Source organism: Sus scrofa, chromosome 9 (genome assembly GCF_000003025.6).
Source record: "Sus scrofa isolate TJ Tabasco breed Duroc chromosome 9, Sscrofa11.1, whole genome shotgun sequence".
Classification (NCBI taxonomy): domain Eukaryota; kingdom Metazoa; phylum Chordata; class Mammalia; order Artiodactyla; family Suidae; genus Sus; species Sus scrofa.
Window position 1 is genome coordinate 20,370,266 of NC_010451.4, and position 23,249 is coordinate 20,393,514.

At 47.6% G+C, this 23,249-nt stretch overlaps 1 protein-coding gene and 1 long non-coding RNA gene across 4 annotated transcripts in view; one reads left to right on the top strand and one right to left on the bottom strand.

Moving 5' to 3' along the window:
- Window positions 1–23,249, bottom strand: part of ME3 (malic enzyme 3) — a 318,355-nt gene that overhangs the window by 75,395 nt on the left and 219,711 nt on the right.
- Window positions 7,936–22,827, top strand: LOC102159627. 2 transcript variants are annotated; one of them, XR_305241.3, is made up of 4 exons: window positions 7,936–8,747; window positions 16,354–16,553; window positions 18,477–18,557; window positions 21,906–22,827. It is a non-coding gene; the product is annotated as an uncharacterized LOC102159627 (long non-coding RNA). The 2 variants fall into 2 exon arrangements; XR_002335568.1 differs by lacking the exons at window positions 7,936–8,747; window positions 16,354–16,553 and having other exon boundaries at window positions 17,706–19,054.

The window sequence follows — 23,249 nt, forward strand, 5'->3', positions numbered from 1 at the left end:
AGCCTGAAAGGAAACGCAAGTCACAAAAGGGCAATATTTACTCACTCGCTCATTCTTCATTTATCCATCCATCTATCCATCCACCTACCCATCCACCCAATAGGCTTTTGAGCATCTCAGGAACTCTGGTCCTTTACGTACATCATTTTAAATCCCTGCAGCCCTCTCAGATGGGCGTCATCACCCCTCTGGGGATGAGACTAAGGCAGAAGAGACGTGAAGGTAGAGGTGAGATGTAAACACAGGTCTCTTGGATCCTGGAAATGTGGCTCCTTTAGGTCTGTGATTTGGGACAAGTCACTTTAACTCTCTGTCTTTGTTTTCTCTACAGGAAAATGGCAACAATGGCTTTTCCATTTTGGAGTGACTGTGGGGATTAAGCAAGCTCACACAAACTCTGCACCCTGTAAAGCCCTGTAGACATGTACATCTTAATCTCACTATCTGGCTGACCCTGCCCGATACCATAAGTCTTAGGAGGGAGTGTTAAGTGTGCCTGAATCTCTGGTTTCCTGCTGGCCCTTTATGGATGAATGGGGGAGTAACTGAGTGCCAAGGAGCTCTGCGTAGCCACAGCTGGGTCTGTTTCAGACTTCTCTCTGTGAGAAGGAGCCAAAACCCCTAGAAATGAAAGCCACCCTGTGAGACACTGCCTCTGACAGCTGGTGGGATGTTATCCTTCTGTTCTGAGACACAAAAGAAGGCTGGAAGGTGGGAAGCTCCGGGAAGCACTGGGCTTGGCTCTGATGAGACGAAGGGGCATTTCCAGCTTTTGAGTGAATTATAGGCTGACCCGGAGATCCCAAGGCACAGAACATCCTGCAGCAAATTAATGTAACCTGAGCACTCATCAAGGCTAATGACGTCTCTGAGTAATCAGAACAGAACACCCTTCGCTGCTCCCCGGGCTGTGAAGATGGGCATCTGGGTGAGAGGCGTTTATCGAAATCTATCTCTGTTAATAGCCATTAACTGGAACAGGAAAAAAACAAAAATAACTTCAGCCCTGATTAACTCCCCCAAGTTTTTCCTGTTTACTTCAGGGAAGCAATTTTGGAACTTGGGGGAAGAAAAAATATATATAGTGACTATGGCAAGCTGCCAACCTCTGGAATCAGGGCTTCAATGACTATATACCCTGTTTTACAGGACATATAGCACATTCCTGAAAAATTGTGAGTAAATAAAATATCCCTAAAATAATACTGTGTGTGTACTCAGGAGGTTGCTGTTTAAAGGGAACATGCAGAGGCTTGATCAGGGACATAAATCATTGTCCCCTGATTCGTGGCTTTCACAGATTCGAGACTTTCCTACTTGCGTTTCTAGACACAGAGCCCAGGTTCCTTCTCAGCTGATGCTTGGACGTCAGGGCCTGAGGAGGAGTGGCCAGAGGAGGGGGGAGCCCCCTCTTGCCTGGAATCTGGGGATAAATGTGTGACAAGTGAAGGGAATGAATTCATGCCTAAAAAAACTAAACACCTACTTTATTCTTTCACACTTAACTCATTTGGCCTAAAAGACGTATTTGTTACAGGCTGTTCATCCTGCAACGGTGCTGACCTGACACTTTGGGGTGAAAGTGTTAAAGGGCCAGCACGTGACTGTTGTCTCCTCTTCCTTTGCTGCAGCAACCTGTACAGTTCAGATGAGAATCCGGCCCTGGGGTGAGGAAGACGCCAAGCACAGCTCCCAGCTGACCCACAGGACATGACGCAGGAGCACAGAATAAGCTTTAAGGGTTGTTTGCTCCGTAGCATAATCTAGCCATGGTATACTCTGTTCCACAAAGCCTTTTGGAGAGGGCCATTGTGAAAAACAAGATGTTGGCACTCTGGTTAAAGCAGAGGTGAGGGCCTTCCTTTTTGGAGGGTCTTCTCATTACTCTTCATCTCAGCAGTTACTATTCCCACAACAGACCCCTGGCAATGACACCAGAAGGAAAGAACTCCTGATTGGAAATGGTGCTGTAGCACTGTGGGTTAGTAACTATTACTTAGAAAAGTATGTCTTTACTTAGTAAGATAATCTCTAGCTGCATCCAAGTTGCAACAAGTGGCATTCTTTCTTTCTTTTTTATGGCTGAGTAGTATTCCATTGTATATACATACCACATCTTATTAATCCATTCACCTGTCTGGACATTTATGTTTGTTTGGCTGTCTTGGCTGTCACGAATCGTGCTGCAATGAACATAGGGGTGCACGTATCTTTTTGAATTATAGTTTTATCACACTAAGCGAAGTGAAAAAGAGAAAGACAAATACCACATGATAGCACTTACACGTGGAATCTAAAATATGGCATAAATGAACCCATCTACAAAACAGAAACAGACTCATAGACATAGAGAACAGACTTGTGGTTGCCAAAGGGGAGTGGGGAGGGAGAGGGAGGGACGGAGAGTTTGGGGTTGGTAGATGGATAAGCAATGAGGTCCTACTGTACAGCACAGGGAACTATATCCACTCTCTTGGGACAGCACATGATGGGAGATAATGTTGGAAAAGGAATGTGTGTGTGTGTGTGTGTGTATATATATATATATATATATATATATATATGTGTGTGTGTATGACTTGGCCACTATGCTGTACAGCAGAAATTGGCACAACACTTTGAATCAAGCATATTTTAATAAAAATAAATAAATAAATAAAATAAACTCTCTTAAAAAATAACCTTAGTCTGTTGGAATTTCATAAAGGCAAGCATACGTGACGTTTTTCTCCCTCCAACAAAGGCCTGCAAATTACATCACTATCTCCAGTTTCCATCAGGCGCCAGAAAATCCTTGAATTTTAGAATTTAGTTGCCCAGAGAGAAAGAAAAACAAAGACAACTGTTCATTTAGTGTTATTTCTCGAGAAAAAGACTCTTAACCCTTATCTCGGCCTGCAGAGGAGGGACTCTAAGAAGTTTCCTAAAATAGAAGTGGGAAAAGAAAAAAACCCCAACAAGACCCACTTAGACAACATTCATCTAGGCTTCTTGGCACCAAGTCTGACCAAAAAAGACTTAATTAAAACAGGGTCAGTGACATCAGGCAAAGTACCGCGGCTGGGCTCCGAAGGAGGGACATGAACTTTCAACTTCAGAACAAAGACTTGCTGTTGCCACGAAACCACCATTCCGCACATTTTTTGGCAACAAGGGAACCTGTCCTCTGAAAACACGAAAGAGGCTATTTTTAAAGCCCAGCAGCAGCCTGGAGGGCTGAGCAGCACCGCGGGAGAAAGGCGGTCTGAGAGGTCCCATGCAGCCCGGCACCTGCCGAGGCGGGGCCTGGGGACACAGGGAGGTAGCTGACCCTGCCTGGGACGAACTGAAGGATCAATGGGTCCCCCTCGTTCTGTGAAATGTCCTGAGGAGAGTGTGAATAAAAGCTCTTCTGGAACTTACTCGTCTCTTTTAACTGTATGTTTAGAGGTTATGTCACAGGTCTGGGAGCCAGGGAAGGGGGGACCAGTTCGTGGTAGGTCACTCAGTCCTTTGGTTTTAGTTTCTATCTTGAGGGACACTGTGATTATTTTAGTCCATAGAACCACCGAAGCTAATTTCCTGAACCTCAGACAGGACAGCGCATCCTGCTTCCATTCTGCCTCCCTCTGAGGTGGGCCCATGCCCCTCACCCCCACCCCTGAAGTCCCCCTCTCCTGCCGACCCTCACAGTGAGGGGGAGCATGCCTGGCTTCCAGAGCAAAGGTGTAGATAGTGGCTCCACCCACATGACTCCCACAGTGGGGCCTGGGAGTAGGCAGGGCTTCCCGGACAGCAGGTGCTTGAGGGTACGACTGCCTTGCCCCCTGCCAGGGTTTCTTGCATCCCGCTTTAGGCATCCAGCACTGTGCTGGTCACATGGAAAAGAAGGCCGAATACGACTTTACTTCTGGTTCCGTGGGGCTTTCTGATCTAGGTAGACTAGAAAAACAACAGCACTACAATGGGGTATAACAGTACACATGATTGGAGGATGGGGAGAACCATGGAACAAGAAGCCCCAGGATGCCTAAATCACAGTGACGGGGAGCCCCCACTCTAGGGCTCTTTGCCCTCCCTTCCCACCCTCCCTCCTCTTGCTGCTGTGGGGACAGCTTCCCCCAAGTAGAACTGAAGCATCTTAAGAGCAGGGACCACATCCTCCATGTCTGTTGATTTCTATGGGTTCCCAAGACAGCCCTATAAACATCGCATCCATTGCAGAAGAGGATCTCTAAATAAACTCCTTTATATCCTTCCCTGAATGCAGGAATGGAGCCGTTAGGACAAGGCACTAAAGTTTTTCCACTATGATATCCAGCTATGTGAGTTTGGAAAATTTATCAGATCACTGAGCTTGCTTCCCTAACTAAGAAATGCTGAAGGGAGATCAGATAACCTCTAAAAAAAATCCATGACTCTATGACATAATCTAGCAAGACCTGCAGATTAGACCTAGAACAGTTGCAAGAACATGAATTTGGAGCTCCACAGACCTGGGCTCAAATCCCAGATCTATTCCTTATTTGCTGTTCAACTTAGCAAATTACTATCCTCACCGAGTCTTAGTTGCTCCTTACTAAAATGGGGCTCTTGGAGTTCCCGTCGTGGCTCAGCAGAAACGAATCTGACTAGTATCATGAGGACACAGGTTCGATCCCTGGCCTTGCTCAGTGAGTTAAAGATTGGGTGTTGCCATGAGCTGTGGTGTAGGTCACGGACGTGGCTCAGATCTGGCATTGCTGTGGCTGTGGCATAGGCTGGCGGCTATAGTTCCACTTCAACGCCTAGTCTGGGAACCTCCATATGCTGCAGGTGAGGCTCTAAACAGACAAAAAAGAATGGGGCTCTAATTGATAATTAATACTTAAATCCATCTCACTAAGCTGATATGAACATTAAGTAAAATAATACACTGTGTGTCACAAATTGCCTCTTAGGTTGGAACCTACGCCATGTTTCTCAAAGGAATGAATGTCAGGTCCCCTCCAAGAGACACAGAAATTCACACCATGGTTCCCAGGTAAGGTGACTACATCTTCTGGGTTGCCTGTGTCTTGACACAATTATTGTTTGCTATTTCTTTTCATTCTCAAAAACCTGCTGATCTGCACGTCCAGCCTAGGAAATTCAATACCGCACACATTTCCTGGGAACCCACCGTGGAACGTCAGGCTCAACTTTCATGGCATTGTTTTGAGTCCCTTCCCTGTGTGGTCACAACACAAAGCATCTGTGAAGCACCTACAGCCTTTTGCCCTCCATGACCTTCCAGAACAGTCTACAGTGTACCCTGCACTAAGCTCTGCAAGAGCTGGTGTTGAACCCGGACAGAGGATGGAGCCTTGAAGGCTGCAGACCTGTAAACCTCAGGCTGGTCTTGGCTCCCTGAGGGCCTGATCTTTGGCCTCAAGTAAGTCATGTCATTTTTACCTCGGTTGTCACATGTCAAATGAGGAAAGGGAGAAAGAGAAGGAGCCAATATTTGTTTAGCTCCTGCTGCAGTCTGAATATGGCTCTCTGAAATCCATATGTGGAAATCCTAATGCCCAATGTGATGCTATGAGGAGGTGGGGCCTTTGGGTAGGACCCTCATGAATGAGATTAGTGCCCTGAATGGGAGGTCCTGCAGAGTTCCCTAATCTCTCCTGAGGACACAAGGACAAATCAGCCACCAAAAGAGAGCCCTCACCTGGCCATGCCAGCATCCTGATCTCAGACTTCCAGCTCCCAGAGCTGAAGAAATAAATTTCTGTTGTTGATAAGCTACCCAGTCTGCGGGATTTTGTTACAGCAGGAGGAATGGTATAAGACAGCTCCCATTAGGAGCATTTTACAAATGCCACACCATTTACTCATGACTGCGAGTCTGGGAAGCTGGTACTGTTCCCATTTCCACCTGGGAGTCCCGGGGGGTGGGGGGGCTCCATGAGATAACATCACTGCGACAGCAAGTAGCCTAAGCAGTACAGGCAAAGAGGTGAGAAGCTGCCACGCCTTCGTGTCTCTCTTGCTGAAGTTTCAGGAGGTGTCCGTAACACACTAAACCCTTTAGAAGACAGATTGCTATTAACATAGAGAAAAACTGGAAGACGTTTCTAATTGTTTCTACTGTATTTTTCCCTCCTTGGAATTTTCAACTATTGCATGCTGCTCTAGTGTCTTTGATTAGGAGATGATTTAGGGCAGGAGAAAATTGTCTGAGTCAAATTCCAAGGGTTGGGGGGAAGTTTCGCCATCTGTTCTCCTCGAGTAAGAAGGATCCTGATAAGGTGGACAAATTGCTGAAGAAGAAAGTGTGGTTTTCATTTTGAAGAAAGTATGTATACCTGGACAGCTGATACAGCATGCCCTGTCTTTCCATCACATCATCAGCTGACCATACGATTTATAATCAGGAGGAAAAAAAAAAGAAAGGTCCTTAGACAAAAACTTCAGCTGAAACGGACACCCCTGATAGCAATCACAGCAGAATCTGAAAATTCTCATTTTTTGCAGCTCACAGATGCTTCCAATTAGAACAGGGAAGGTCAATGTGTGCAGCTGTTACTTGAAAATACTAAAAACTTGCCAAGAAAACTCAGATAGCATTGGTACAAAGGAAGGTTTTTTTTTTTTTTTCTACTGAAATATTTACTCCTCCAAAAATAATAATCACAGAGGCTTCGGGGCCCCGTTTTCCCTGAGACGTCACACTTAACGCTCTCCACGTTCTTTCATGGCTGTGAACACGTCCCAGACCCACACATGCCTCCACTTTAGAAAACAAACACACACCTTCCTGCCGTCTAGAAGGCCCCCAGTTAATCCAAGTCTCTGGGCAATAAGCTTTTGGAACATGGGTCTGTTCTAACATGACCTTCTGATTCAGCCAAGCAAATAATCATCCAACCCAAGAGGTTGGAACTGCTCTCCCTCTGACTCAGAGGCCCTACCAATGGGTCGCTTGTTTAGAGGCAGGCACAAGAGAGGGGAGAGAAACATCCTATTTGCTTTTGTGAAGCAGGTCTGAGAAGTAGTCCCACATATATATTCTTTTTTTCCCACTGAATCATAAATCTCTGTAGCCTCAGTTTGAGAAACGGGCGAGGAGCACAGAACCCTGTCAAAATCCACTGAAACAATAAGGCCTCCTGAGCCAACGACAAGCTGAAGCTGTAAAAGCGCAGATCCATTTTATGCTAGTATTTATGAGACAATTCTCTGGGCAGACATCTGAGTCCCATCTTGGAGCAATTTGTAAGCGGAAGACTCTGCCCACTTAGATTTATCGAATAAACATTTCTGGAGCTATCGCTGCATATTAGTCATGAAAGCTGGAATTTAATAGAAGAGAACAGAATGCAGTTTTCCGAGAGGACAAAAGTTCACTGGGAAAACTTATGGGCAAACCTCGGGGACCCTGATCACTGGAAGCAAATGCAACAGACAGCTAAGTGCCTGGAACCAAATGCCTGAAAGGGCCACTCATCAGGTGTAATTAAGCGGGGGGGGGGGGGGGGGGGGGGGGGGTGGTGGTGGCATTTGACTTCATTTGTCATTTTGACTGAGTTTAGCCTCCAAACTCTTAAGTCTTTTAAAGGAAGAAATCTCACAAAACTCAAGATCAGGAATGCGCAAGGCCCAGAAGTATTTGCTCTGAAAAGACTGGGAAAAGACGCCTTTCTCTGGTCAGAAATAAGTTCCAACTGGACCCGCTTAATTCGACACCAGTGTAATTGTGACGCTCAAGCACAGTGGCTCAGACAGACTTAGGTTCAAATCTCAAGTCTTCTAGTTAGTAGCTGAGTGACCTTGGCAAATGACTACACTTGAGCCTCAGTTTCCTCATCTATAAAATAGGGATAATAAAACATTTCTAACCAAGTTGCCTGAGACAACGAACAGAGATAATATATGGGAAGCAATCAGTATGATGCCTGGTGCATTTAGTAAGTGCTCAATAAACCAAAGCAATTTTTACTCTTATTCCATGTAAACTCTCCTAGAGAGTCAGTGGTATCCCAGGCTTACCATTAATAGGAGAATGTAACGAATGAGGCTAAAAAGGTTGATTTGATCTGACTGTGTAGATATGAGCTATTTACTTGGCAATATTCCTGTTGTCTCTTTATAAGAATACCTTGGGTCTACATAGCAAAACCCCAAACTATTAGAAGATAGAAATATCAAATGGGGAGCTCAGTCTTGACCTGTTCAGGAAACTGTGCTAATATTGGTGCCACTAGGAAAAATTTTAACTGTTATGCTGAAAACACAGCAGGTCCAGTCTTTCTTTTCTATTAGCTGTGTAAGCTAAAGCGCTCATTCATAAACTATTTCAGCAATTATTTATTAGACCCCTCTTTGTATCAAGACCTGTTCTGTGAACTTGGGATATTTCTTTCAGTTGATAAAGCAGACAAAAATCTCTGCCCTTATGGAACATATATTCATCCACTTTCTTTCGTTCATTCATTCACTCATTTATTTTTTCATTCCAGTATGTGGGAACTGCCATAGAAGGAGTTAAAGAAAGGGGAAGAACCAAGATACAAAGATGAATGAGACACACTGTCTGATAAACTCTGTCCATTACAGCAGAGAGCAGTGGAGCAGATCTGCAAATAATCACTGGATAACAATGTACCAAGTTCATTAACAGAGTGTCTGCTGAGGCCATTATGCACAGACACAGAAGAAGGAGCAAAATGTTCTGCAAGCAAGAGAGTGGGGACAGAGACTAAGGAAGAGGCAAGAGATGAAGACCTTTGGGATGATTTAAACAGGTAAGTGGGAATTTGTCATTAGGTAAGATGGGGAAACGGTTTCAGACAAAGTGAGGATTTGCTGTGTAAGCTAAATTTTGCAATCGGGGAAGCATTCGGCAGATTGTAAGATGAAAGGAAAGTGTAACACATAAACTAAAGCAGCTTATTTCAGAAACTCAACTGTTATCAATCATGGACTAATTAAACTCTGGTTTTTGTTTTGTTTTTAAACTAGAACTAAGTAGAAAACAGCCTTTATTTTCCCCTAAGTTTTCCCCTCTGATGAGAACAGCAGAGTCAGCTTCAGCTTGTGTCTGATTTCTGATGCTCTGCTTACCCAGAGGAGAGGTTACAAAATTTCGGTCCATGTGCTACCAATATAGTCCCTAAGTTTCCTGCAGGATAATAAGCTGTGAGTAGTTTTAAAATGGAGATTCTTGGAGATCCCACTGTGGCTCAGAGGGAGTGGGAGGGATCAGGAGCTTGGGGTTATTGGATACAACCTGGAATGGATTTACAATGAGATCCTGCTGAGTAGCATTGAGAACTATGTCTAGATACTTATATTGTAACAGAATGAAGGGTGGGAAAAAAAATGTATACATGTAAGTGTATCTTGGCCCCCAGGCTGCACAGCAGAAAAATAAATTAAAAAAAAAAAAGAACCCAACAGTGTGCCTGAGGATACAGTTTCACTCCCCGGCCTTGCTCAGCGGGTTCAGGATCCAGTGGTGCCGCAAGCTTCCGTGTAGGTCGAAGATGCGGCTCTGATTAGCCCCCTAGTCCATGAACTTCCATATGCCGCAGGTTGTCCCTAAAAATAAAATGCAAATAAAATGGAGATTCTTGTGTCCCATTCCTGACACAATAAATCAGAATCTTAGGAAAAGGAGGTGAAGTCTAATTTTTTCCTGTCTTTTTTCAGTTGTACCCAAGGCATATGAAAGTTCCTGGGCCAGGGATCGAATCCAAGCCACAAGTATGACCTATAACAGGACCCTTAACCCATGGTGATGGGCCAGGGATCCAACCCTCACAACCGTAGAGACAACAGATCCTTAACCTGCTGCTCCACAGTGGGAACTCCCTGAAGTCTGTAATTAACATGCATTCTTAAGAAAGTTTAAAACCACTGATCTAGGGAGACATTTATTCTCAAAACCACCACTTATCTGGTTTGATAATCAAAATCATTTAATTACCTATTTATCCTAATTATTCTAGCCAGCACTTTATCTGATTTTGCTCTACTATTACTTGAATTCAAAGTTCCTACGCCATCTTTGTCTAGAGAGAGAAGTTTCTGTGTCTCATTAATGGTTACCCCTTCCTCCTCTATCCAAGCAAAAGAGGTTCTCTCTGGCTTCTTCTAGTCTTTCAGTCAATGAAAACGTTACCATGACAACCTCACATCAATGTCTTTCCACTTGGCTGCACACGGGCACCAGCAGGGAAAGGCAACCTGCTGCACCTATTCGTGGTGAGACCTGGACATCGTTATTAATCCTTTGGCTCCTAAGATTCTGGAGATGCAGGTCATGATCTCATTCCACTCGCACTATTGATTTCTTCCCAATTGACAGGCCTGAATTTGGGGATAAGGTTAACCGGCAAATAATCAGTAGCCTGTTCTTTAATTGTACCAGTAACTAGAAACTTCTTGCAATTCCTTCTACCTCCCCAGCCCAGCTTTTTAAGTTCAAGTACATTCTAAAAACACTTATCCAGTGCCCACTATGTCTCAAGTCCTGGGCAAGTCTTCCTGCTGGAGAGTCTTAAAGAATCAAACGTGATATACATTGTTAAAAAAATTAAGACATAATGCATTTTAAACAAAATCACAGAGTTAAAGCTCTTTAAGTAAGAAGCCGTTAATAATAGAAGCTCACTTCTCCAAGATCTATTAGAAGTCATGAGACTCCAAGTTTTTTCTATCCATGGATGCTATTCTTCCATCTATCCATCTTTCCAGTCATCCTTCCATCCATCCAACATGACCCACGTGCAGGCTCTGTGCTGGGAGCTGGACAGCCAATGGTGAGCTATACCAGTATGACTTCTGCCCCCGGAAGCTTACAGTCAGTCCAATAGTGGAAAGAGTCCTGGATGGAAAAGAGAAAGCTGCCAGCTCTAGGTTCTGTTCTCTTTCTCTTTGTATGGCCCGGGGGAGTCAACTTCTGGATCCCCCATTTCGTCACGTGAAAGGGATGCTCTGTCTGTTTCACAAAGCCACTCACAGGATGGTATGTATTTTCACCCTTAAACTTCAAAGTGCTATATACATGTAGGTAATGATTCTGAAGTAAGCTTGGTTCAAGTGGTGGGGAAACACCTCTCTCTGCACAGGGGAACGAGGCAAAAGGGAAGATGACCGGAGTTGTAGTCCTGTTTCTACTGACTTGTGTCTCCCATGGGGAGGTTGTCCTGTCTCAGTTTATGCTCCATGATTCTGCCACCATATGCTGCAAAGGGCAAACCTATGGAAATGCCAGGCTCAAGGGGCTCTTAAGAGTGAATCAAATCCATCTCTTTACAGACGGGGCCTCACATAAGACTGCCTGGAAAGATGTGACTCTTTTCCAAGTCCTCTTAGGAGCAAATGTCTCAGCCTGTGCTGGAACCTGGAGCAGGGGGTCTGGGGAGTGGGCTGCAGGGAGCATCTGTGTTGGCTGTGCAGGGGGTCTGGCTGGAAATGTGGGGCCATTAAATATCCCGACACCAACTCAAGAACCTATTGTGGGAGCAGGATCCGTGAAGCACTTGGCATGTCCTTGCTACGTGCCTAAAAGACTACCCGTGGAGTGTGAAGATCCTGCCAAGGTGCAAACCTGGGCTCCTCCTGAGGCTCTCTAACCAGGCACTGTGACACAGCCCCACTTCACCCCATCTCCCCGAAGAGACTGCAGCCGAGGTGATGCACACGGGCTCCTGCAGATACTTGCTGCTTTCATTCAGCCTAGGGAACGAATGTGTTTGCTTTGCTGTCCTTTTGAGAGAGGACTGTGTGTGGACATGTGACTCTGAAATACTGAGTGTCAGCGATACAGGACTGGAGGGTGTTCCAATGCGGAAGGAGAGGCCCAGGACAGGACAGACTCAGGTTCGATCAGGCTACTTACTAGCCCTCCGGCTCTAGGCTAGTTTCCCATCACCTCTGAACCTCTCCTCTGTGTCCTGGGGACAGTAACACATTCTGATTTCTTAGGGCTAATGTGAGACTCAAAGAATGAAGGTAATATGACTTGTGCACTGACCCCTCAACAGAAGCCAGTGGCAGCTGTTAGGATGCAACTCACTATCCCATTCCTGCAGCTGGAACTCAACCTTCCACGACTGTCACTGCACCATGACATGGTTCAAATCCAATGATTCTTCCTCTCTCTTCCAACTTCACATCCCCCTGAGCTCCACGTGCTGCAGGTTCCTCTTTCTCAGTGTCTTGCATTTCCACCCTCATTTCTGCATCTCGGACTCCATCAGGCTCTTATCTCCTCGTCCTCGAGTTAACACAGAGGTGCCTGGTGGCTCTCCTCTGGATCCCTCCCAGAATTATCCTCCTTGAAAAAGGCTTTTGGTGGAGCACCCTCTGGGAGGTGTACCCAACATGACCCCAAGTCCTCACTGGGCCTCCCATGGCCTTTACCTTCTCCACCCCCTTGGTAGAGCAACCTCCTCGCACATGCTGCCCATACCGCAGTGGTGAATTCTCTGTCCTGGAGAGGCTCCATCTCCAGGGAGGAGAGGCTCCATCTCTGGGAAGAAGAGGCTCAGGAAGACACGATGGGCAGCAGCCAAGGCTGTGCGCTCTGGAGCCTGGGATCGAATCTTGGCTTAGCTGTGTCCTAGCCCGTGTCAACCTCTTTCACGTTATTTACTTCTCAGGGTCTCAGTTTCCTCGTCATGAAAATGGGTGTAACATCACAAAACTGAAAGAGATGTTGCAGGGCCTGAGTTAAGCATCTAGGAGAAGGCCTGGTGCAGTAGAAGCTTTGAATAAATAAGTGTGAGCCACGGTTGCATGACAGAGGTGATTCAAACATCGCATCAGGAAGGGCACTGCTTTCAGCTGTAGGTAGCAAAAAACATTGACTCACTTGGCCGGAAAGAGGAAATTTAGTTCACGTAACAAGAAGTCCACTCAGGAAGGAGACTCAGAATTTGTTTATTTACTGGCTCAAAATGTCACCAAGGACGCAGGCTCCCTCCATGACCATCCTTGGCCTCAGAGGCTTCCTCCATCCCCACGCCATTTTCCTCATGACTGTAGGATGGGTTGTCACAGTTCCCAGGCAGTCACAACAGCCAGGGAAGAAGGAGCCCAGAAGTCCTTGGGCAGATGGCCCTCACAGCTCTTTGACCATATTTGTCACTGGCAAGGGAACCTCTCTGTGCCTGGCTGGGATCAATCAGGACCCGCTGATTGGTGCTGGGAAGGGTGTGTCGTCAAAGCACATGGCCACTGGGGGAGAGAAAAGAGGTGACAGAAACCTGGGGGTTTTGTTAAGAAGGAAGACGTGTCTCCTACCTTCCCAGTGCTGAGGGTCTGGGATTCTTGCTTGTTCTATACCCATGTCTCTTACTTATGCAGTTCCTCTTGCTTGGAACTCATCCAACAGATCTTTGAATGCCAGCGACTGTGCTGGGCCACCTTCCCACCACAAATCAAAATCCTGTTGGCCAGGTTTAGGCCAAGAACCAACAATTCAGTGGAGGGATTTCTTACTGTAATGAATGGCCACCGTACCGCCAAAGTAAACCAGACAATCTGCACCACTAACTGGCTTATCTCACCCTAGCACTGCTCCTCTCCTCAGATGGGCTGTAAACAACCTCAAGGTCAAGGACCATGAATAAATTACCTTATTCCATTTGGATCTTCCATGTATTTATGGTGGCCAACCAACAAGACGGCACTTAACCAATGCTTGGTGAATGGAATTGAATCAGAAGACAGTCTTATTGTTTGTTTGTTTGTTTAGGGCTGCACCCGAGGCATATGGAAGTTCCGGACTAGGGGTCGAATGAATCAGAGCCACAGCAATGTGGGATCCGAGCCGGATCTGTGAACTATACCACAGCTCACAGTAACATCGGCTCCTTAACGCACTGAGCAAGACCAGGGATCGAACCCACATCCTCATGGATACTAGGTGGATTCGTTACCACTGAGCCACGACGACAGGAACTCCAGAAGACAGTCTTTAAGTGTTCTCCCTGGTAGGCGCCTGAAGGTACTATGCTTGACACCCACGGGAGACAAAGGACAGAACGAAATGCAATTATTTCCCACTCTGAAGCTTGTGGTGCAGCACATGAGCACATGTGAGAAACTGTGTGAAGCTGGAGAAGTCCATCTTCCACCACCAACTTTACTTAGTCCTTTAACCTCCAGTGACCTTCTGGACAATGCTGATGCCACATGGGCACCCAGCCTGAGCCTTGTTTCCATCTCCAGCACCCCAGACACAATCTTCATGATCTATTCTTTCCAATCCTTCTTCTCATTCATACCAAACCTCTCCTTCCAACCCTTACGGTCTAGAGGAATACTGGTTTAAGATGGTCTCTAAGAAACCAGTTCACAGATAAAGTTTTCAATGTTATACATCCAGAGAACATGAAAAAATGATTCCTACAGCTGCCAGGACATGAATATAATACTGGATTTTAGGGATCTGCCAGCTGGTGGGGGGTTCTTTTCTGGCAAGGCTGTCTCCACTTTAAGAAATTCTATAACAACTCTCTTCCTCTAGTCTAGAAGCTTTTAAAACATTTGCACTATTTGCAGCAACTCTTAAGAAGCCACACTTTTAAGGCTAAGCTTAGCTTGAGCAAACACAAGCTTTTATTTTTATTAAGTATAGTTGATTTCAATTATTACATTAGTTTCAGGGGTGCAACATAGTGATTCAATTTTTTTTTTTTTGTCTTTTTGTCTCTTTAGGGCCGCACCCTCAGCATATGGTGGTTCCCAGGCTAGGAGTCCAACTGGAGCTGTAGCCACCGGCCTATGTCAGAGCTGCAGCAACACAGGATCCGAGCTGTGTCTGTGACCTACACCACAGCTCATGGCAATGCCGGATCCTTAACCCACTGAGAGTGAGGCCAGGGACTGAACATGCCCGTGTCCTCATGGCTGCTAGTTGGGTTCATTAACTGCTGAGCCATGATGGGAACTCCTGATTCAATATTTTTATAGATTATATTCCATTTAAAAGTTAATACAAAATAATGGTTATATTCCCCTATGGTGTACAATATATCTTTGTTGCTTGTCTTTTTTTTCTTTTTTTAGGGTTGCAGGTGCAGCATATGGAAGTTCCCAGGCTAGGGGTCGAATCCGAGCTACAGCTACACCACAGCCACAGCAATGCTAGATCTGAGCTGCATCTGCGACCTACACCCCAGCTTGCAGCAACAATGGATCCTTAACTCACTGAACGGCGCCCAGGGATCCAACCGGCATCCTCATGGATACCAGTCAGGTTCATTTCTGCTGAGCCACAGTAGGAACTCCTCCTAGTTATCTGTTTTATACACAGTGGTTCACATCTCTTAATCTCATACCCCTCTCTTAGTCCTCACCCTTCTTCTCCCCCCTGGTAACCACTAGTTTGTTCTCTGTGTCTGTGAGTCTGTTTCTGTGAACAAACATAAGCTTTCATGCATTTTACAGGTTAATGAGAGATGAAGGTTATTTGAGGAAAGGTCTACTCAACTCCTGCCTGTATGGACGGATTTCCTTCTCAGTAAGGAAATTCTCCCACACCTATTCTTTTGATCATCACGGTTGGGGTTGCCAGGGACAAAGGAGGAAAAGGACAGAGTCAGATAAAAAAGAAACAAAAATCAGTTTGTTTAAACTGCCAGGGAAACCTGACTTCGGCTAAAGGAAGTCAAACGCAGAACACCCTGTTCTAGTTAATAAAGCTCATCTGCTTCCAGCCTGAGCAGAAAAATAACATCTTTGCATCTGTGTGGGGCCGTTCAATCTTTCCTGCCTTCCCCCTCATCCCCAAACTCACAGATGGCTGGCACATGGGTGTCCTCTGCCCGCCCTACATAGCAAGGCTGCTCCTTCTGAAGGCTAAAGGCATGTCACGTGCAAGGAAGAACACACTTTTCTATATGTAACTCTTCAAACTTTCTCCAAAAGAGAATAAGCCATTTCCCTCAGCAATTGAAACCCATGTAATTCAGACACTAAAATAACGATTCTCAGTGGTTTTCAAGAGTGGGGTCAGGAGGGAAAGATGAATGGGCGGAGCTCAGGGTGTTTAGGGCAGTGAACACACTCTGTGTGATACTCCATTATACATATGCCTGAAGCCACAGAATGTCCAGCACCGAAAGTGATCCCTACCGTAAAGTGTGGGGCCTGGGTGATTATGATGTGTCAACGCAGGTTCATCGACTGTGATCAATGTATGGCTCCAGTGGGGGGCACTGGTGATGGGGAGGCTATGCATGTGTGGGGGCAGGGGGTGTGGGCGAAGTCTCTGCATCCTCCCTTCAATTTTGCTATCAACATAAAACTGCTCTTAAAAAATAAATTCTGCACTAAAAAATTATTTAATAATAATAATAATAAAAAGATCCACCTCTCTGTCCCAAAATGTTTCAGTGATGTGGGATCCAGAGATGATTTAACTTACTCCACGTGACATGGGCCTTAAATAACAGCTGAACAACCTCGCCCTCTGGAAGGACTCCCTGTGCCGCCTTCCTCAGATCTATGCCAGCGTCAGTTCCCAAACCCTGGCACGGAACAATCCACCACTGACCCCGGGCTGCCCAGCTCGTCTGCCTGGGAACATGCCACACGTGAGTCAGAGCTCTCAGCAAAAATGACACTTGTGCAAAGAAGTCTGCAAGCTGTTGCTTGTCAGAAAATGAATACTATGTGTTTTCATCTACTTTTGCATTTTTCTCCCTTCTATGCCAGAAAACAAACCCGAGAGGCAAATTTATAGCCACAGTGCTCTGATTTGCTCAAAAATTTCAGACTCTAAGGGCTGAAAGGAGCCCCTGAGATCACCTAATAAAATGCCCTCCTTTATAGGAGTTCCCGTCTTGGCTCAGTGGTTAACGAACCGGACTAGTATTCATGAGGATGCGGGTTCAACCCCTGGCCTTGCTCAGTGGGTTAAGGATCTGACGTTGCTGTGAGCTGTGGTGTAGGTCGAAGACATGGCTTGGATTCCAAGTTACTGCAGCTCTGGCGTATGCTGGTGGCTACAGCTCTGATTGGACCCCTAGCCTGGGAACCTCCATATGCCATGGAAGCGGGCCTAAAAAGACAAAAAAAAAAATGCCTTCCTTTATAGATGAGGAAACTGAGGCCCAGAAAGGGGGAGGCATTGACCAAAGGGAGCACTGCTAAAACCGGGACCAGAAACACTCTCTCAGGACTCCCAGATTTTTCTAGGAATGCACAGAGGGGCCTGCAAGTATCCGTCCCTTCTGCTTCTTTCAGGTGGTCTCCATTCAGTGCTTAGTGAGTGACTTTTCACTAAATTTTAATTTAGTGATTTTCAAAGTGTGGTCCCTGCGCTAGCAGCATCAGCATCCTGGAACAGGTTGGCTGTGTCAATTCTCTGAATCTGTTTCAGTAAGCCCTCCAGCTAAAGCGCATGCTCAGGTTTGAGCATCACTGTTCAGTCTGTTAGCTTCATCCACCCAATTAACAAGGTGATGAGGCGGCTCATCATATCCGTCTAATTTCAATGCTCTTTTCAGTTGGGCTCTTCCGGCGATCTAAAACAGAGGTGTACCTAGGTTATCTCTGGAAAAAGAGGGTTTATTGTAAATTTGTGAACAGGAACTGCAGTGGAAGCTATCATGAGCTGAGGCAGTTCTGGGGGACCGTTGCTCGCTCTACCGGTTTCCCCATCTGTCTTTCTCATTGGCCTGATTCTCTCTTCACGGATCCTGTCCTTTATTTCCTACTCTTTTTTTTTTTTTTTTCCTGCTCCTTATAGCTGGCATTTGCCTTTGGCCTACCATGACCTGACTCTAAAGTCTGAATCATAGCATCCTTTTGGCCTTAAGTTTCCATCCTAATGGAACATTCTCTTCACATAAGTTTTCCCATTTGTCAGTCCAAATTCCTGGAAAGGACTCCACCTGGCACGGCTCATCTTTTGAGCCAGGTTGTGCTGGTCACATCCTCACTCACATGACCAGTGACCTTTGGTTTGATGCTTTTTTCCTGTCTAATCAACTATTGTCCTGGGATGAATTGTGACTTGGGAGACAGGTGACTTCTGTGCAGTGACAGGGGCTTCAGGAGGAAACTGGGGGGGAGGGTAAGGAATGCACATGTGATACTTCTCCCCCCACCCCACCCACTAACCAGGTGAATGAGACATGAAGGACCTTGGCAGTGGGGTTCAAAAGTTTGGTCACTGAGAGCTGAGATGGAGACGAAGTTTATGTTACATTATCATGACCCTAATCTTCAATGCACGTCGATGCACCCTGCACTTCAATGCAGGCTGGGGTGGCCTGGAAGATGGGGCTGCAGTTACTGACTTCCGAGAGGTCACAGAAGATCCAGGCTGGAAGGGACTTCAGGGACCACCCTACCCATCGGTTCTCAGCCCCACTGCCCATGAGGATCCCTGGGGAGCTTTTGCAAACTTAAGCCCCTGGGGCCCCACCTCAGGGATACTGATGTAAATATCCTCAGATGCTTTTAGTGCCCCCAAGACCTACTGCTCTCACTTGACCCTCTTCATTTTACAGGTGGTGAAACATCAGCTCGGCGGCATAATGTGACCATGACTCACTTGAAGATTCCAATTCTAACTCCAAGACAGATCCCAGGTTAGGGCTGGCAGGGATCACAGAAGCCATGCAATCCAACCCCACTCTCACTTGAGCCTAAGCAGCAGCTATGTGACTTGTCCAAGGAGTCATGGCCACACAGGGGGGCTAGAACTCTTAACCTCTGCTTATAACACTGAGGCTAGAGGACCAAAAGGACCAGATGGGAGGGAAGCAGACCCAGCTGCAGACCTGCACTTGCTCTGCACCAGGGCGCCTCTCCAGCAGTACGGCTGGAACAGTTTGGCAGAGGAGCTTGGACATAAACAGACGTGGAGCTGGCTCTGGCAAAGAAATCAGCACTTGGGTGCCCTGAGGATGGGGAGGAGGCTAATCCTTGTTTTTTTGCCTGTCTCCCAATTATGCTGGGTGAGTGTGTGTATGTGCGTGTGTGTGTGTGTGTGCTCCTGATCAACTGACAGCTGGGTTGGAGCCCGGATTGCAGTGTGCTCAAAGACTGCCTCCTGGGTATCTGCGGCACTGTGATTTTTGTTGAGGTAAGATTGTTTTCTGGAGGGGCTTTGGTCAAGGTGTTGGCAGCATCAGTCTGGCGTGTAGCCAGGAAATGGCTTCAGTAGGCATTTAGGGAGCAGAGGTGTGTTTGTATGTGTGTAGGTGGTGGAGGTGGCTGAAGATAAAAGGGTTCCAGTGTAAAAAAAATGAGGCAAGGGCTCACCACTCATTGAGAATGGGAGGCAGGAAACCCCAGGGGGGTGAGGGTGTGTTTTAATCGCATCCTTTTATGGGGGATAAAGGAGAAGAGGAGATGAAAAAGGAACACCCCTTCAAGCTTGCGAGGAGCTTTACAATGGATAAAGCACGTTCACACATGTGTAGCCCGTCTGACCTTCATGAGATGGGCTGTTCCTGCAATCCAGACTTGGGGATGGGGAGTAGCTGGGCTCCAAGGCCACACGGCTGTTATGGGGGAGCTGAGCCACTCCCTCGGGACCCCAGCCCCGGTGCTCTGACTACTACGGCCCTCCCGGTGCGTGAGTGTCCCTCATGTGTGCAGGTGGATTACACAAGGGAGTTTCCGTGAAGGCAAGGATGAAGGTGTTTGTGGGGTGTCATGTTTACCAGTGCCACAGATGCTGGACTGCGAACACAGGAGAAACACAGGGAATTGGCTCAGCTGTGATGTGTTCGACAAATTAGTCTTAGTTTTCATCTGGGTAAAGTAACAAGCACCCTGTGGGCTGTTGCAGGCTTCAGAGATCAAGGACACAAAGTACCTAACCTGGGCTCACCAGGAGCCTTGTAAGCATTCGGCAAATAATAGCTGTTAATATCCTGTGTACCTGTCACCGGCCGGTGTGCAGAAACCCACGTGTCTGCAGATAAGCTCAGGGCCAAGGGCTGCTGGCTTTGACCAAGTCCAAGTTTGTTCCTCGGGTATCTTCCACAGAGCCTCCCCTGGGGAAACCAAGTCCCTCTTCCTGCCCTCACCTTTCTAACTAACTCATCCCAGCCCCCCGAAGCTGCACAGGAACCTGCTGATGGCTCTGCCAGTTAAGCACAAGCACAGATCATTCAGGTCAGAGTGGGCGGCACTGCGATGCCCTGAGCCGCCTGCACCTGACGCTCCTGGGCAGGGAGACTGGTCAGAGGACAGATCCTAGAGGAGGTGCGTCAGGTGGATCACAGCTGCTGAGCATCTTCAGGGCCTCCTTACGTGCTGAATCTCTCCCAGTCCTCACAAACAGCCACGTGAATGGGCATTATTTTCATTTTACGCATGAGGAGACGGAGGGCGCCCTCACTGTCCAAAGTCATCTTTTTGAACGGGGGGACTCAAGGTCAAGTCTGCCTGGCTTCAAAGGCGGTGCTCCTCCCACTCCCTGCAAGCCAGCCCTCATCACCCACACAGGTAGGACCCCACACGGAGGCCAGGGAGTGTCAGGTCTCCAGGTGTGTGTGCACGTCACTTGGAGCCTGGAGCTCGAGAGGACGAGAAGGGTAAGGGCTGGGCTGAGCTGGGCTGGTCCAAGGGAGGCAGCTGGAAGGGAGAATATTCAATCACACTGCACAGCAAGCCACACCCTCCGGGCTGCTTCTCCGCACCTGTCCTGGTTGAGCCGCATTCCTCAGCCTGGCCTCCCCTCTGGCTTTCACCTCTTCCCTGTCACACACGAGTGACCTTGGGAGGCTTTCCTCCAAGCCAGGCTTGCCAGGACCCATGGCCCCTGGAGGTGCATGCAAAGCCCAGAACCTTCTGCTGTGTCTCATCTGCCCAGGGGTACTCAGAGGTCCCGGAGAAACTCTGGCATCTGGCTCAGGGCTGTGAGTCGAGGCGACACAGGGCCCCAGGGGTGGGGGCTTCCATTTTAGCCTCAGGCTGGACCTAATTAGCTTTGGTTGGAGGCCAGGCCCTTTGACAGAGGGCTTCATTATTCCCAGAAACCTGGCAGGAAGGTTTATCATTTTGGACACTGAGAAGGAGCTGGCTCTCTCCCTGGTGGCCTTGGCCCTGTCCTCCCTTCAGTTGCTCGTCCATAAAACCATTCCCAACCAGGCCTCAGAGGAAGCTCAGGGCTGCAGTGGAGCCCAGACTTTCCTCCCCCTTAGGAGCAGGGCAGGTAAGGAGTCAACACCTGAAAAGCAGCCAAACCGAAACACGGTGCGGCAGCTCAGAATGCCACGTGTCAGATAACTTCACTGGGTAATCATCCAGAGAGGGCTTTGCGCAAAACAGGTGCGGGAAGTCTGTACCAAGAGCAGAGGAATGAATCCAGGAGTCAGTTCAGTCTGCCCTGCCTGCTGCAGCCCCCTCAGTGGCCCAGGATGTGCGGCTCAGTGCCTCCAGGGAGAAGCTCTGGAAAGGGCATAGAGAATCCCCACTTCACAGCCCCGGGCAGTCAAACTCCAGGAGCTGCAAGGATGCCCCATCCTGATCACCCACCAAATGTGTACAGACCCAAACTACAGCCAGCAGCAGGGTGTGGCGGTTTCCTTTCCACTCTCTGGTTCAGAAGGTGTGGGGTTTTGTTTTGTTCTGTTTTCATCAGCCACACCCACAGCATGCGGAAGTTCCCAGACCAGGGATCGAACCTTTGCCACAGCTGTAACCGGAGCCACAGCAGTGGCACAACGCTGGATCCTTAACCTGCTGAGCCATGAGGGGACTCCCAGACCACGTGGGAGTCCTGGCTCTGCTGGTTATGAGCTGTGTGGCTCGGGGCAAATTTCCTCTGTGCCTCGGTTTTCCCATCTACAAACAGGACGATAGTAGAGCCCACCTCTTAGGAAGGCTGTGATAATTAAACAAGGTAATCAATGTAAAATTTTAGGATAGGACCTGGCCTTTGGCAAGCAGTGATTACGATGATACTTTTCTTCTGGTTCTAGTTGGACTGTAAGGTTCCTGCTGGGATGATCGCACACCTGTTTTCGAGGCTACATGTCCAGCTTCTGTGGCACCATCTCTACACTCACTCAGGCCTGACGGCTTCTCTGGGCTCAAGGGGTGGGCAGGGCCCTGTTTCCACCCACATGGACCCTCCCACCCCCCGCTGCTACGGCCCTCTCCATCACTGACCTACTGCAGAACCATCAGGGAGAACTGGCCCTTGGTGCCAGGGAGAAATCCCCTTGGTGCGATGGAGACCAAGGACTGGCCATCTCCTCCTCCGCCCCTCTGGTCCCCTGTGTCACCCATCGTGAGGTTCCAGAGGCCTTACAGTCTAGCACGAGGGACATGAGAGTGCTTGGGTCACTGCAGACTAAGACTTTCTGCCTCAGTTCTTTGGCCGCATCTTTCATGACTCAGCTCCAATGTCATGTCATGTCTGTGGTGTGGCTTTCCCCTAGGCCCACAGCCAGAAGTCTCACTGCACCAACTTCTCTCTAATTGAGCTCTCAGATAAGTTCCTTTCCTCTGGCCACCTCAGTTTCTTCATCTGCGAAATGGAGATACTGTTACCAAACTCATCTCACAGGACATTGGGAAGATCCATGATAAGCCCATGGATGGAAGAGCCCAGTTCCTCTGCCCTTGCCCCCCCCCCTTGCCATGCAGCGGAGATGGGGAGACACCCTGAGTGAGCTGACTGCCCATCTGTCCACAAAGCTGATAAAACCAAGCTCTTTCCAGGATGGCCATTTCCTCCTCCCTACCCATGGAATTCCTATTCAGCCTTCGAGGACCAGCTCAAATGTCATCTCTCCTTCGAAGCCTTCCTGCGGTCCCCAGAGAAAGCACATTTTCCTCTCCCTTGCGCTCCTCTAATTCTTCATTCCCATTAAATCTCTTGTTTCCTTTTAACTTTTATGATATTTAACTTATTATTGCTTGAGGTCAAGAACCGTATTTTATTCTTTGGGGGTAATAACTTCCTAGTGTGTAACATGATGCCCAGCACCTAGTAATGGCTCCATAAATGTTCATGAGCTCAGTTTCTGTCTTGCATGTTTCCTGGATTCTGGAGTGGACCCTGGAGGCAAATTCGACCTTCACCAGCCCGATACTGGTTTATCTGAAGCCAACAACTGAATTTACAATCTTGTCCACAGAGTCCATGGTGAAGGGCTCCTGGGAGTGGGAGGTGGACGTGGGATGGCCTCATGTTTCCACAGCATCTCTGCCACAAGCCAGTGGCGGCCGTGAGCCATGCCTTGAGGGTCCAAGGACCTCTGTAGGAGACACTGGGTCTGGTGGAGCCAAATTGCATTTGTGGCTATGCATGTTAGTTC